Below are 16,777 nucleotides of genomic sequence, written 5' to 3'. Positions count from 1 at the left end.
CTTGGATACCAGTCTTTTATCTGTAGTTTCATTTGCAAATATCCTCTCCCATTCTGTGGGTTGCCTCTTTGTTTTGATGACTGTTTCCTTGGCTGTGCAGAAGCTTCTTATCTTTCTGAAGTCCCACAAGTTCATTTTTCCTTTTGTTTTTCTTGCCTTTGGAGATGTGTCATGAAAAAATTTGCTGTGGCTGATGTCAAAGAGTTACAGCCTATGTTCTCTTCTATGATTTTGATGGATTCCTGACTCACATCGAGGTCTTTCATCCATTTGGAGTTTATCTTTGTGTATGGTGTGAGAGAGTGGTCAAGTTTCATTCTTTTGCATATAACTATCCAATATTCACAGCACCATTTATTGAAGAGACTGTCTTTTTTCCACTGGATGTTTTTTCCTGCTTTGTCAAAGATTAGTTGACCATAGAGCCGAGGGTCCATTTCTGGAGTCTCCATTCTGTTCCATTGGTCTATGTGTCTGTTTTTGTGCCAGTACCATGCTATCTTGGTGATCACAGCTTTGTAGTATAGCTTGAAATCAGGCAATGTAATGCCCCCAGCTTTGTTTTTCCTTTTCAACATTTCCTTGGCGATTCAGGGCCTTTACTGGCTCCACACAAATTTAAGGGCTGTTTGTTCCAGTTCTTTGAAAAATGTCATTGGTATTTTGATTGGGATGGCATTGAAAGTGTAGATTGCTCTGGGTAGCATAGACATTTTAACTATGTTTATTCTTCCTATCCATGAGCATAGAATGTTTTTCCATCTTTTTGTGTCTTCTTCAATGTCTTTCAAGAGTGATCTGTAGTTTCTAGAATATAGGTCCTTTACGTCTCTGGTTAAGTTAATTCTGAGGTAACATGATTTTTGGTGCTATTGTAAGTGGAATGGATTCCCTAATTTCTCTTTCTTCAGTCTCATTGTTCGTGTATAGAAATGCAGCTGATTTCTGAGCATTGATTTTGTATCCTGCCACATTACTGAATCGCTCTATACCTTCTAGTAGTTTGGGGGTGGAGTCTTTTGGGTTTTCCACATAGAGTATCATGTCATCTGCGAAGAGAGACAGTTTCACTTCTTCTTTGCCGATTTTAATACCTTTTCTTCTTTTTGTTGTCTGATTGCTGTTGCAAGGACTTCTAGTACTATGTTGAATAATAGTGGCGAGAGTGGGCATCCTTGTCATGTTCTGATCTTAAGAAAGGCTTCCAGCTTTTCCCCATTGAGAATGATATCGCTGTAGGCTTTTCATAGATGGTTTTTATGAAATTGAGAAATGTACCCTCTATCCCTACACTCTGAAGTGTTTTAATGAGGAAAGGATGCTGTATTTTGTCAAATGCTTTTTCTGCATCAGTTGAGAGAATTATATGGTTCTTGACACTTTTCTTGTTGATATGATCTATCACACTGATGGATTTGTGAATGTTGAACCACCCTTGCATCCCAGGGATGAATCCCACTTGGTCATGATGGATAATCCTTTTAATGTACTGTGGGGTCCTATTAGCTAGGATCTTGTTAAGAATTTTGGCATCCATATTCATCAGGGATATTGGTCTGTAATTCTCCTTTTTGATGGGGTCTTTGCTTGGTTTTGGGATCAAGGTAATACTGGCCTCATAGAATGAGTTTGGTAGGTTTCCTTCTGTTTCTATTTTTTGAAACAGCTTCCGGAGAATAGGTGTTATTTCTTGTTTCAATGTTTGGTAGAATTCCCTGGGGAATCCGTCAGGCCCTGGACTCTTGTTTTTGTGAATGTTTTTGATCACTGCTTCAATCTCTTCATAATTAATCAGTCTGTTTAAATAATCAATTTCTTCCTGTTTCAGACTTGGTAGTTTATAGGTTTCCAGGAGGGCATCCATTACTTCCAGGTTGTTTAATTTATTGGCATATAGTTGTTGATAATAGTTTCTAATGATTCTTCCTATTTCTTTGGTGTTGGTCATGGTCTCTCCCCTTTCATTCATAATTTTATTAATTTGGGTCCTTTCTCTATTCTTTTGAATAAGTCTGGCCAATGGCTTATCAATCTTATTTATTCTTTCAAAGAACCGGCTTCTAGTTTTGTTGATCTGTTCTACTATGCTCCTGGTTTCTAATTCACTGATCTCTGCTCTAATCTTGATCAACTGCCTTCTCGTGCATGTGTTAGGCCTGTTCTTCTGTTCCAGCTCCAGCTTCTTGAGGTGAGAATATAAAAAACTGCATTTTAGATTTTTCTATTCTTTTCTTTTTTTTAAAGATTTTATTTATTTATTTGACAGAGAGAGAGACAGCCAGCGAGAGAGGGAACACAAGCAGGGGGAGTGGGAGAGGAAGAAGCAGGCTCATAGCAGAGGAGCCTGATGTGGGGCTCGATCCCAGAACGCCGGGATCACGCCTTGAGCCGAAGGCAGATGCTTAACTGCTGTGCCACCCAGGCGCCCCTAGATTTTTCTATTCTTTTGAGTGAGGCTTGGATGGCTATGTATTTTCCCCTTAGGACTGCCTTTGCAGTGTCCCATAGGTTTCGGACCTATGTGTTTTCGTTCTCATTGGTTTCCATAAATTGCTTAAGCTCTTCTTTAATTCCCTGGTTTCCCCAATCATTCTTAAGCAGAATCGTTCTTAGTTTCCAAGTGTTTGAGTTTCTTCCAAATTTTTCCTTGTGATTGAGTTCCAGTTTCAAAGCATTGTGGTCTGAGAATATGCAGGGAATAATCTCAGTCTTTTGGTATCGGTTGAGACCTGTTTTGTGACCCAGTATAAGGTCTATTCTGGAGAAAGTTCCATGTGCATTCTAAAAGAATGAGTATTCTGTTGTTTTGCGGTGTCGTGTTCTGTATATATCTATGAGGTCCATCTGGTCCAGTGTGTCATTCAAAGCTGTTGTTTTTTTGTTGATTTTCCGCTTAGGTATCTGTCTGTTGCTGAGAGTGGAGTGTTGAGGTCCCCTACCATTAACATATTATTATCTATATGTCTCTTTATTTTGGTTAAGAGTTGGCTTGTGTATCTAGCTGCTGTCCTGTTGGGGGCATAGATATTTATAATTCTCATATCCACTTGTTGGATACATCTTTAAGGATAATATAGTGTCTTTCTGTATCTCTAACTACAGTCTTTAGTTTAAAATCTAATCTGTCTGATATGAGAGTTGCTACCCTAGCTTTCTTTTGAGGTCCGTTGGCATGAAAAATGGTTTTCCAACCCTTCACTTTCAGTCTGGATGTATCTTTAGGTTCAAAATGAGTCTCTTGCAGACAGCATTTGGATGGGTCATGTCTTTTTATCCAATCTGCAACCCCGTGGCATATTATAGAAGCATTTAGGCCATTCACATTGAAAGTGATTATTGAGAGATATGATTTTAATGATGTCATGTTGCCTGTGAAGTCTTTGTTTCTATAGATTGTAAATTTCTGTTCTGTATCACTCTTGGGGTCTTTTTACTTTTATAGAGCGCCCCTTAATATTTCTTGTAGGGCTGGCTTGGTGGTCACATGTTCTTTCAGTTTCCGCCGGTCTTGGAAGGTCCTTGTCTCTCCATCAATTCTCAATGACAGCCTTGCTGGATAAAGGGTCCTTGGCTGCATGTTCTTCTCACTTAGTGCTGAATATGTCTTGCCAGCTTTTTCTGGCTTGCCAGGTCTCTGTAGACAGGTCTGACAATATTCTGATATTCCTCCCTCCTTAGGTAAGGATTCTCTTCCCCCTGGCCACTTTCAAGATTGTATCCTTGGATCTAATATTTGCAAATTGTACTATTATATGACGTGGTGTTGGTCTGTTCTCATTGATCTTGGGAGAGGTCCTCTCTGCCTCTTGGACATGAATGCATGTTTCCTTTTGCCAGATTAGTGAAGTTCTCAACTACAATTTGTTCAAATATCTCTTGTAGACTTCTCTCTTTTTCACCCCCTCGGGGATGCCAATGATTCTGACATTGGCACTTTTCATTGAGTCAGTAATCTCCCATAATGTACATTCTTGAGATTGGATTTTTTGGAGCCAATTCCCATTTTTTCCTTCTTTTCTATCATCCCATATTCCAATTCACTAATTCGTTCTTCTGCCTCATTTACCCTGGCCATCAGAGCATCCAGTTTAGACTGCATTTGATTCATAGCATTTTTAATTTCTACCAGATTCACTCTCATTTCCGCCCTTAGATATTCTATATTCTCGTTAATATTTTCGTTAATATTTTTTTCAAGCCTACACATGATCTTGACCATTGTTACTCTGAACTCCATATCTGACAGTTTGGTTATATCCATATCCATTAGTTCTGTGGAAGAGGCCACAGTCTCTGTTTCTTTTATTTGTTGAGGATTCCTCCTCCTTGTCATTCTGATGAGGAGAGGTTGTGAGGTTGTCCACAGCCCAGATTATTGACCAGGACCCAGGCTGTGTGCCCTTGTTTTATAGGGATCTTAGGGATGTGGGCTTCTTGATTTTTCAGCCTGCCTTCTGGGGGAGGGGCCTGCTGTGCCGATACTCAGGCAACCCTGTTTGGGTAGAGTCTCTGCATCCCCTGTGAGGGGGGATGGGGATGGGCACACTGTGAGCCGGTATTTCCGGGCTTTTGTTCTCTGGCGGCTTTCCCTGGTGGTTTTCTGTGACTTTTCTGAGAGTCAGAGTAGCAGTGGCCGTCTCCTAGCTTCTGCTCAGACCAGAGAGATCGCAGTCCGCTCTCTACAGAGCTCTCTTGATCACTTTAACTGTGTTTCTGTCGGTGTTGCTAAAAACCCCGCAGTGTCCCGTGTTGGGCGCCCCCCAGTCGCTCTCCCAGTCCTCGCTCCCAGGGCCGGTAGGTCTCTGTCCTTTGTGCTTCTAACGCCACCAGCCACCCCCGGTTCCCGCGCGCACCTGAGCTCCTGGTTTCAGTCTGGTTTCCTGGCGGCCATCAGTCCACGAATCCGGCGGCTCCTCAGCCCAGGAGGCTACAGCTTCCCAGTGCCTGAGCAGCAGCTCCCTCCTCCTTCCATTTATCTTCCGATATCTGTGCACAGATTCACAGCTCCCCGCTTTGTACCTCAATACTGAGTGCTGGACATGTTCGTTTGTAGAGATCCAGATGTACCTACCTACCTCTTGGGCTGATTTCGTGGGTGTTCAGGATGATCTGGTAGATATCCAGCTCGATTCAGGGGACCAGCTGAACAAGGTCCCCTTCTCCTCTGCAATCTTTTTTCTTCCATAACACACTTTAAAGATCCCCATTTTACAGGTACGAAAACTGAGTCATAGAGAGGTTAATTACCAAAGTTATAAGGTTGTAATTGAAAGTTAGTCAAGTTGTAATTGGAACTCAGCTAGTCTGGTTCTAGAACTTGTAATCCTAACCACTATCCTGTAATTGTCTGACTCACTGTATGAGTATCTTTGTGGAAAACAAAATCTTTATCGGCATTTTTGTTGGTTTCCACTTGGAAGATTTTCCTAGAGGTGGAACAACTAGGTCAAGAGTTATGAAGGCTTTCAAACTTTTGAAGAATGCTGGCCAGTTACCCTCTGGAAAACTTAGCCACATTTACACCAATAATAGGAACAGCTTTCCTGCACACTGCCTTCAACCAATGTTGTTTAATCCTCCTTATAACTTTGAGGTCTCTCCGAATAGTTCAAATAGTTGAGGGATCTAGGGTTCTTCTAAAAAACAAAGGACAATTTTACACAAATGCAGAATCATTTGTATATATGCCTCAGATTATACTATATCCTGTTTTATTGAACTACATATAAAGAACCTTCCTTATGTCATCATTACTATATGTGTGAGTGTGTACTAAGACTGCTTGTGCCCAGGATTTGCGGGGTCATTACACCTGTCAAGAATGCCCTTTCAAATATAACCTTATTTTGACAATTGCTATCACCGGTGATATTTATGGTATTTTTCTCAAGCTTTTAGACAGTTGGAAGTCCTTTTACATTAATAATCTTATACTACTCTTTGGCTTTAAAAATGATGCAGCACAGTAAAAAATATATCCTGCTCACATGTATTTTTTTTAAAGATTTTATTTATTCATTGAGAGAGAGAGAGAGAGCACAAGCCAGGGGAAGGGGCAGAGGAAGAAGGAGAAGCGGACTCCCCACTGAACAGGGAGCCCAACAAGGAGCTCAACCCCAGGACCCTGGGATCATGACTTGAGCTGAGCCAGACAGGCACCCAGCTCACATGTATTTTTCCTTTGCATTAGCTTTATGGAGTATGCAGAGTCTTACAGAGTATCTGCATCTCCAGGTAACAGAAACCTTTGGGTTTTATCTCTGGAACAGAAATTCTCTATTACCATCCTGAATTCAAGGAACACTGAGACTAGAGGGCAGAAATGCCAATTATTATTTTTTTTAAGAATGGTTGAAGAAAATTCCATGGAAATATAACAGGGAAGACAGTTTTAACAATTTCTACAGTGATTTGGACTTCAATTTGGAATCTAAATTAGTCCTTGTGATTGGATGAAAATTAATCACCTGTCCTGCACTAGTTCTTTGGATTAGTATTTTATCTTCAATCTCTTCTGAAAGAGTCTTCATGGGATCGCACATTTCATTCTGCTTCGTTAAGATTCTGTGTCTTTTAGTCTCAGGTACAGCTTAGTCTTTGAAAAGCTTTAGATTCCGAGTCAGTACATGAGAGGTGGACGAGAGGCGGGCGAGAGGCTGGAAACCTGAAGCAAATAACAAACGCACAGTCTACTGTGTGATATCTGGAAGCCTGTGTTGCTTGTGATTCTTTTTAGTTTTTATTTTTAAGTGTGACTCTTGGTAGAAGCTTTGTCTTGAACACAATGCTGTTGTTAAGAGCGAGTGAAATGACTAGAGCTGTGCTGAGGAAAAAAAGTGGGCTGAAGGATTTAGAGCCGACCACTGCAACCCAAACGCTGCAATTATCTGCAGCTGAAAACAAGTAGCTTTTAATGTGTCCATTTGGCCAAGAAGAGAGGAGAATTATAGACCATTGCTCTTTCCTTTTCCTGCTCTCAGATTCTGTCTTCTTCTTTATACAGTTTATCATCCATAATTTCAGGATGTATTTTGCTTCTTTAAGCTGTTTTATCTGTAGGCTTATGAGGTCACTCATGTGTGAATTCCTTTGTTAGTCATCTCACCTTTTGCCTTGATGATAGAAAATTGATCAGGCCTAAAGTACAAGTTCAATAGACAACCCCCTTGGTCCTTTGTCTAGGAGAATAGCTACCATTGAAGGCCATGAGCAGGTTGCTATTAATATGACAGCCTGCTCTATCTCCCACTGTAATTTATAATGAAATACCTAATCTCCATTATTTTGATCCAAGCAGGCGATCCCATGAAAAAGTCTTTTCATCCAGTTCCCAATGGCTGTTACATGAGAAATGGCAAACCAATAATTTTTGTCAAGTTTTTTAAGCCAACAGAAATGCTTTTCCACTGCTACAGTTTCAAAAGGCACAGATAAAGCTCATTCACTGAGATGAATGAAAAAGCCATCTGGGGTTTTTCTTTTTGACTTCCTTTCCTTTTCTCCATCCTTGTAATCAAATTTGAGCAAAATCAAATGGGGCTTTCTATGAAAGTACCTTTTGTTGATCTGAACGAGCTGGTAATTTACAAAATACCCTTCCTTTGTGAGGAAGGCTAAAGAAAAAAAGAATCAGTAGCTTTTAAAGCTGGGCCTTAGTGGGACTCTAAATGCAATGAAAGCAGTCTGTGTTGAGAGATTGAAATGCATTTCAAAGCCAGGCCTGACTCGGGGTACAAGGAAGAACAGACCTATGTGCATTTTGTAGGAAGAAAAATGTGAATGGAAAAGGGAGAAAGGGAGAGAAACAGGGGGAAATTCTGGATAATACATTAAAGTAACCGTAATTTTGGAGATACATTCGTCTTACTGAAATTGTGTACGTAACCAGTGATACCGAAGTCGGATATTTGCTCAATCAGGATGCTCAACAATTTGAGCCTTTAAAGTTTGGAGCTGCATGGGTTTGTGGAGAAAGTCGGCTTGGGATGTGTGTGATGTTTCGCTCCAACTTTTCCTTTTTCTTCTTTGCTTTGGGATCTTGTGGGAAGTACCTCAAGAAAACCTGAAGATGTTACTATTTCAGACAACTAATACTTGCTATTTTCCCTCTTTTTGTCTGCTAGATTTCCTCGTGGCAGTAATTTTTCACCCCTTTGAATTCAGAAGGATGGCACAGAAATCTCAGAAACAGTAAGTAATGTGTGATATTTTCTTCAATTACTTTTAAGAGTCATTTGCAGTAAAGCTGAAATTTGGTTATTGGAGGTGTTTGGAATCATCATGCATGCCTAGACGGAAAATAGGTTTTGTGGAGTATTTGCATTTTTTGATAGCAATTACTTTTGGTTTGGTTAAACTGTTTATCACAATATTACTATCGTAATACTAAATGTGGTTTTCATTACTGCTCTATCCTGTATATTCTGTAGCTAAGTATTGTGTGGCACATAATGTACGCATTCTTAGCACAACAGTTTAAGAAACAATGCAAAAATTGTAGGGAACTATCTTTGGAGATGTTAAGTTTTCTTGTTTCATGCACCACACAGTCTTCCTCGCAATTTATAGTTTTGATTCCTAGCAGTCATATTTTCTAAGGGCTTTTGTATTTGTGCTTGAAATGAAATTCTTCTATAAATTATATGAGTTTATTTTTTCAAAATAAATATCCAGAGAGAGGCAAGAGTTGTTTTGATATTACAAACCAATCAAACAATTTTTTAGGTGGTTTAAGCTACATGTCTTGTAATTCAGTCAAGCATTATAACTAAAATAACAATGCTTCATTTAGAAATATTTTCTCTCTTTAGGGAAGTGAAAAGGCTGTTTTCATTTTCCCAAAAATAAGACAGATATGTGTTATCTGAAGACATAATTCTTTGAATTAGGCTACATGTCACAAGCATTTTTTTTTTTTAATGTAGATGCAGTATTGGCATTTCTAAGTAACTATGGTGCGTGCTTTAAATATGTAAATGCCTTAGTCAGAATGAAGTGATATGGGGCAGGAATCAGTTCAATGTCTCTGTGATGGCTTGAACAGCAAATGCATTGGCATGGGCATTGCCAAAGCAAGTGCGACCTGAGAATTCCACGTAGGCAACCATGAGACCTTTGTTTCTGGAGCCAAGGAAAAAACAAGATTAAATGAAACCTAGACCTGTATTGTTTAACCCTTCAGGTGACCATCAGCCTATTTTAGAGCTGCTGAAATGAGGAATGGAATCCGGATAGTTTTACAGCGCTCTCTACAAGGGCTAAACCCTTTTCCCTTCCAAGTGTTCCTCATAACAACTCTAAATTCCTGGAAGTCTGTGGTTAAGATGAGGTCTGTTTTCTCTGCCTTTGCAGCTTTAGGTCGCTTTTCCAACTTCCTACAATATTTATCTTTGCCTGTGGTTTTGAGCCATTTGCTGCCTCCTAATGCCTAACTTTAAAATAGCACACGTGGCAAAATGCCAAGAAGGTGGCAGTGGGGTATTGGTTTATATTGGTATTGAAGTTGCAAGGTTGTTGTTACCTATAATTTACAACAGTTGCTATATAACAGATGATAAAAACCTGAGGGGTGGGTGGGTAGGAGGGAGAAGAGTAAAACGAATTCGTTCCCTTCTTGATGGATCTAAGTGTGGTTTCTTCCTGTGAAAACAAGTTGGATTGTTGTGTTGTCTGCATGGACATGGTGTTCTAGATAATCTGTACGGTGCCATTGTAATCATTGCCTACAATCTTAGATTGAGGGAGAGGCACAGTATAAAGATCTTTTGTTTGAGAGATGTAATTAATTATACCAGTTATGCAGATTTTTCTCATAATATCGATTTCATTCCCTTTTATGTAAATTAAACTTGTTAAATTAAAATCGCTTTTTTTTGGCTCTTAAAAGAAAAAGTTTATTATTTAGAAGTGTCATTGTTGTTTTTTGCTAATCCATATTAGTACCTGGGCGGTAAGATTTTGTCTTTTGCTTACTAGTTTCATGTCTAGTCAGTCTTATAATCATTTTGCCAAATTTCTCTTTGTGTTATTGTTAAGTACTTTTGGTAAAAGCTAGAGATATTTTGTCTTGATATAGTTGTAAAGACTGTGTAAAGACATGTTAAGGAATAGATAATCAGGCCTGAAATCAGGTAAGGTTCCTGCTTGCTCAGTTTATCGAGGATTAACTGTTTCAAAGCTTTTGCTAGTGCAGCAATGAATGCTTCCTTTTTCCCTCAACATAGGTATAAACATTATCCTGGAAGCACCTGGCATTTTTGGGTACTGGAGAGCTAGATATTTCCTACCTAACCACTGGGGCTAGGGGAACCTTCCCAAATCTTTTGTTTGTAGGCCTTGTATTCCTAGATATAACAACTGATAATATTGCACACTTGACTCTTTGCTAAGCCAAAACAAAAACAAACAAACAAAAAGCCACTCCTAGAAAGTTTAGAAATCCAGATCTTTGTGGTGTCTTCAGAAGTTATCAGAGAAAAGGAAAAATGAACATACTTGTTAAGCATCTGAATCATCTCATATTGATTTTAAAGTTTTGTTTTCCTTTATGTAAAATTAAAAGTTCCTTGGGCTTTGTGTTAGGATCTAGGTGCTACTTTTTTTATTACAGTAGTGGTATTGAGGTTTCAGTGCTTTCATGGACGAGCAGTAGAACCCAAAGGTGGAGATGAGGCTCATGCGACCCCATTCCTTGCAGGATAGGATAGGAGCCCTGCCCCCTGCATAAGCTCTGCCAGTAGAAGCTATTATCTGCAAATTGTTCTTTTATAATCTTCACTAGGATCAAGTAAATCTGCCCATGCTTTGATGTACTGACAAGCTATAGATTGCTTGACTAATCAGCGTGTGTTAAGAGGTCACGTTCTCTATAATGTTCAGGATGCAGGAAAGTGGTTGGCCTGGTTTTAATTCCGGTTTTGTGATGATGAAAGCTCTGGGCTGATCACTGACATCTTTGGGCCTTGCTTCCCTCAGGTGTCAAATGGGAACATTATCTGTCCCTTATTTGTTTGTTTTTTCTTACCTCCTATGGATGGGCAGACATTTTGCCATGAATATGATGGTTGGGTCTGATCAGCTAAGATGGTGATGACATAATGACAAAGACGATAAGACCAGGTTTCCACAGACGTGCTCCACTGCTAATACCAGATTGGAGTCACCTTTCTATGACAAAGGGGACAAGGCAAGAGAGTGCAGGGCACGTTATGATCAATGCCAAGGTCATTCCAATTATTGGGTAGACAACCCCATGAAACTAAGCATGGCCGTAGCATCTGAAGTGGAAGAAAATTCACAGACTCTCATCATGACTTATAATTCAGTATGGGGAAACTGGGAACATAAGACGCAGAAAAACTCTATCACATGCACACATACCGCTTTTTAAAAGGGCTTTGATGTAGGTTGTAATGTAATACGATAGTTATAAATAATAAACAATTAGGTATAGAGAAAATATAAATTAGTTTAAGACTCAGGAAAAAAATAACACAGATATGAAAGCCATACATTTCAAAGGTTTTTGTTTTTTGTTTTGTGGGGTTTTTTTGAGTCATAGACTTGGCCAGAGTTTTTAGCAGCTGCAACAAAAATGGCAAAAAAAAGAAAAAAAATCGTTATCAAAAGGGTAACTTCCATATAGTGGGTATCTTATACATATTAGCCATAATTCTCACAATCACTCCAAAGTCTGTTATCATTACCTTCATTTTACAGTGGTAAAAACGCAGAATCAGATTCAGTGACTGGCCTCTAGTTACACAGGAAGCATGTGGCTATGTAGATTAAATACGGACATCATATCCTGGGCCTTCCTTGAGCAACACAGATGTCAGCTGTCCCTCAGGCTCTTACACATACAGAACATCTTTCTGTTTTTGTACAGGGCCAACCCATAGCCACAGACCTCAGCTTTCACTGAGGTTCTCTAATAGAGTACCCTTTCACAAAGAGTGAGTGAGCAACAGATTTTACTCAGTAAAATTGTATAGTATTTTTTACTGAAGGAGAGATGAGGTGGGGTGGGTGGGGGCTTTACTTTGCATATCCCAAATCAAACCACTTGATCATCCCTATTGAACATTCTCCTCTGTGAAGTACCTTCTTAGTTTGCTAACACTGGAGATTTCTCTCTTTGACCCTTCTTCCCTCATGTTCCATCCAGCTTCCCTACATGTTTTCTTCTATTGTTGGGTCCCCTTTCTCTATCTTTATATTATTTATACCTCTGTTCTCCGGGAGCAGTATGGTTTTGTCCCAGCTCCTAAAACTAAACTTGCATATCTCAGCCTACTGCTGTGCTTAACACATCCCCAAAAGCTTTCCTGATAACTTAATAGTAGTGAGGATTATGTAGCGATTGAAAAAATCCCACTATACATTTTCTGTTAGGGAAAGACATTTCATTATGCTTTTGGTTGTAGCTACCCCTGCTGATGAGTCCAGGGTGCCATAGCAAAACTTATAAATGCTCCTTTCTTTGGGACTTTAAATAGAAAGGATGGAGGGAGAGGTGAAGTTAAGAATGAGAAAAGCAATAAAGGAGAGAGAAACAATTTACCTAGTAATACAATGCTAACAGTGAATTTGAGTCTCCTTTTTTTCAATTATGTCCCATAAATTCCTTTGTACGTGGAATAGGAAACTATATTCTTAATTTACGTATTATACAAACAATGCCAAGTTTACTTAAAGGATAATAGAATGCTAATGCCTATAAAGAGGCCACAGACACTGAAAAATGGAAAACAAGTCCTCAGCTTTAACATCACAAAGGTTTAGACTTGTGATACATTGAGTCATGATTAGGTAGTAGGGCTTTTATCAGTTCAGCTTCTGTGTATTCCTTTTAGAAATTTTGAAGACAAGTTCATGAGTCAACTATAATGGTTCAGCATATATAATTTGTGTGTACTTTGGGGCATGGAGTGAAAATTGAGAAACATTTTACAAAACTTTTTGGAACCCCAGGTTCAGAAAGGTTTTGGTGAGTCATTTACCTGCACACCGGTATATTTTCTTCATAGGTTTTTGGTTAAGGAATTCAGGTCTTGGCTTCCACTTTTTGGCTTAAACAGTTGATGTTACAAGTTTCTTGGAGCCTTGAACTTGATTGTCAGCCAGTGTAGCTCTTTTAGGAAAGGGTGTCCAATCTGTCAGCCATCCAAAATTGTCTATATTGTCAAAGCTCTAATGAGTATGTCCTTAAAGAGTGTATTGAAGACTAAAATAAATGCCTTTTAGTATTCATGGTCTCCTTATAGAGTACTCTGAAAATGAAAGATGGTAATATTTTTCTTCCCCTGTGACAGTTATAAGAACAGATTTACTAATGTATGGTTTCTTTTGGTGGAAGGGCAAACCTCTCTTAAATATGTGCTAGATCATTGGGGGTGAAAAGCAGGGTTATAGTAACAAAGATGTGCTATGAAAAAATACCCCGTAGCTGTTTTCAAGGGTTTTTGTTTGTTTGTTTGTTTGTTTGTTTTAAATAAACTGAAGGAATAGCAAAGTACTTCATCCAGCAGAGTTGCATCTCAACAGTTCAAAGGTAGGATCTGTCAGGATATAGTAAAATGAAGATGTGAGCACAAGGAAAGTTAAGACTTTCCCTCCAGCTTCTGCTGAGGAAGCCAGATCTGGAAGTCCTTCTAAGCACATAGTAGACCTGTTTTCAGCCTTGCTTGGATGACTTCCCCAGAGCAACTTGGAAAATTTTTTCTTTTTTGGACTACTTGGACTACTATGGATGGCCAAGGAGATGGACACTTGTATTTCCTCATAAAAATTCCAAAATGGACAAGTTACTCTTCTGGTCTCCAGAAAAAAATAAATTTCAGCTGCTAATAGGGATAGCACGCTCTGTGATCAATACAGTGAAAATGAGAAAAAAAAAAATGGAAGGAATTAGGGTTAGAAGTATGAAGGGATGGGGGACCTGGGTGGCACAGTTGGTTAAGTGACTGACTCTTGATTTCAGCTTGGGTTGTGATCTCAGGGTTGTGAGATTGAGTCTCCCGTTGGGCTCACACTCAGTGTGGAGTCTGCTTGAGATTGTCTCTCCTTTTCCCTCTGCGACTCCGTCTCATGCTCACTTGTGCTCTTTCTCTCTCTCTAAAATAAATAAATAAATCATAAAAAAAAAAGAAGGAAGTGTGAAGGGAGGGTAGAGGAGAGAAGATGAGGGAGAGGAAGGGGAAATTCCAGATATAAACTAAGCTTTAAAATAATTTACTTGTGTTTTGATGCTTTTCTATAATTTGCTCAAAGTGTTTATTTCTTAAGTATTGTTTAAAAAGTCTACCGAACATACTTAATATTATAATTTTATATTTGGAAAATTAAGCAAATACTACTGTTTTAATAGTTTAAACATCAGAAACCAATGCTCCATAGAACCATCTTGGTCTGATGTCTGATGGAGACATGCAGAGGGTTGGTCATTTTCGGCCTCCAAAAAGGCTCTGAGTAAAGGGTGGGGAGCTATGTCAGAATGTATTTGGTACTGGGGGAACATAAGATTTTACATATTTACTAAATAGAGGGCATAGGATAAAATAGATTAAGAAACAGTGATCTAAACCAAGAAGAGCAGATTGGGGAGGTATTCTTTATTCAATAAATATTTATTGAGCACTCTGCTGGATTTGACACTCAGTTGAAGATGTCTAGTACAGAACTGGATATGCAAATAAGGAACTCAGGTGAGTTCTGGGCTCAAGACAGGAACTTGGGATCATCTGTCAACAGAAATGTGAAGTAAGTGAAAGACTGAAAAGGGCACACTCTATTTCACAACAAAGAGATTGTGTTTGATTTTGCAAGACCATTTTGGGTGGAGGGATGACAGGGAGCTAGATTGCTGTGGGATAAGAAGAGAAAGGGAGGTATGAGAGAAGAGACTGCATCTGTGACAATCCTTTCAGGCAGTTTCACTGGGAAAGGGAAGGACAGGCTAGGGTTGAAGATGGAGAAGAACTTGGAAATTAAGGGACAGTATTTTTTAGATGGGAAATAATTGAATGCAAAGTATTTTAATACATATGACACAGTTAAGTATTAATTCACTGGGTGTTTGTTGAAAATGCATTATGAAGTAGAATATGAGATGAAGAATGCATAGCTCTTGCTCTCAGCGAGTTTGCAAAGTAGGTCACTCAAAAGGCCAATCACTAATGTTAACAATAGGCTAGAAATCTTATGGCTCATCAAAGTAGTACTCACAATGCTGTGTGGATTAGAATATTGAAGATCAGAAGTTATTCAGCCATATAGGATCAAGAATTATGAAGAATCAGATATTTTGGAGAAAGTAGACCTTAAAGGATAAAAAATTACAACAGAAGTAGTTTGGGAACCAAAGCACAAGGAACTTGAAAGGCCATGTTGGGTGTTGGGTTATTATTATATGATAGTCTTAGAAGACCATGCAGGGAACATTGGACTTTTATTTTGGTGGCTTTGAATTCCAGGTTCATAGGTTTGGTTTAGTTTTGTGAGTAACTGAATGGTTTCTGACATGATCCAGAGATCTACATTAGGAAAATGTACTTGGCAACTCTACCTGGAAATATTTGGAGCAGACTGAAAGTGAGGATGCTGGTTAGGAAACTCTTATAATAGGCCAGGTGATAGGGAACCAGAGGCTCAGTCAAAGTGGTGACAGTAGGAATAGAATTAATAGAAAGAGAATTAACTCACTCATTAATTTAATAGATATTTACTTTGTGCTTATTCTGTATTAGCAGATGTAGGGCCTCTAATATCAAGGAGGTCCTAGCCAGGTATGTGATGTAAATAAGTTGTATAATAGAGGGAAATACCAATCATAAGAGATCACATAGGTGGTATGTGTATGAAGGAAACTAGAAATCAAGGGAATAAACTGTTAAGAAAGAGAGAATGGTAGTTTCAAAAATCACCAAAGGAATAGCACTAAAGGAGACCTGAAATGAGTCTGTTGGGTTTTGCAACATAAAAGATATCAGTGATGTTAGCAGGACCAATTTCACTGCAGCAGTGGGGGAAGAATTAGAACCGTAAAGATCAAAGATGGATTGGGAAGTGAGGACTGCTGGGGTCAAGGTATTGGAGAGTAAGAAAGAAACGATGATCCTATGAGTTTAACTCTCAGGGAATGATGGCATCATTCAGGAGAAAGACTTGATTTTAAGGGAGCTTTGGTTTTGCCTTTGATTGATTTGAAATATGAATGGAAATTTCGCCCATGGTTTGGAAAAAGGATAAAAAATTTAAAGAAAAAGTTTAAAGAATGTTAGGGCTAGACACAGCTAATTTAGATTTGCATAGTACTGGTAGTTGAAGCCAAGGTCCTAGAAAGTAAACTGAAGAGGGAAGAGAAGAGTAGAGAGGACAAGAGAAAGGGATGGGGAAAAGAGTAGAGGTCAGGGAAGGTGGCTGAAAAGAAGTGCTCAGAAAAGCAAAGGAAACTACCAGAGTGAGTTGTTATGGTAGTCAAGGAGAGTTTTGTTTTGTGGCTGTTTAATCTTTGGTGATTAGAATAGTATTTGCTATAAAGCAGAATAAGTACCAACACAATGCCATCTATTTTTGGCAGCTAATAATTATTGGTAATCTTTGGAACTATGTGTTCCTAAATGGGAATAGCTGTTTTCATAGATGAACCAAACAAAAGAAACCAAGTTGTGAGCAGTTGGGGCATGAGTGGGATTTCTTTTTTATTGTTTCAGGAAAGGGGAAAAACACCTTAATATGAGATTGCGGCAGGGCTAAGAGGAGAATGGAGCATGTTTCT

The 16,777-nt window shown here is 39.0% G+C and overlaps 1 long non-coding RNA gene across 1 annotated transcript in view; it reads left to right on the top strand.

Annotated features, from left to right (window-relative positions):
* Positions 1 to 16,777, top strand: part of LOC121100429 — a 538,538-nt gene that overhangs the window by 147,112 nt on the left and 374,649 nt on the right. Inside the window, exon 2 of the long non-coding RNA XR_005832233.1 lies at positions 8,124 to 8,190. This is a non-coding gene — a long non-coding RNA (uncharacterized LOC121100429). The remainder of the gene's footprint in view (positions 1 to 8,123; positions 8,191 to 16,777) is intronic.

This window comes from Ursus maritimus, unplaced genomic scaffold (assembly GCF_017311325.1).
Source record: "Ursus maritimus isolate PB19 unplaced genomic scaffold, ASM1731132v1 scaffold_4, whole genome shotgun sequence".
Classification (NCBI taxonomy): domain Eukaryota; kingdom Metazoa; phylum Chordata; class Mammalia; order Carnivora; family Ursidae; genus Ursus; species Ursus maritimus.
This window is presented reverse-complemented; position numbering and strand designations above follow the sequence as displayed.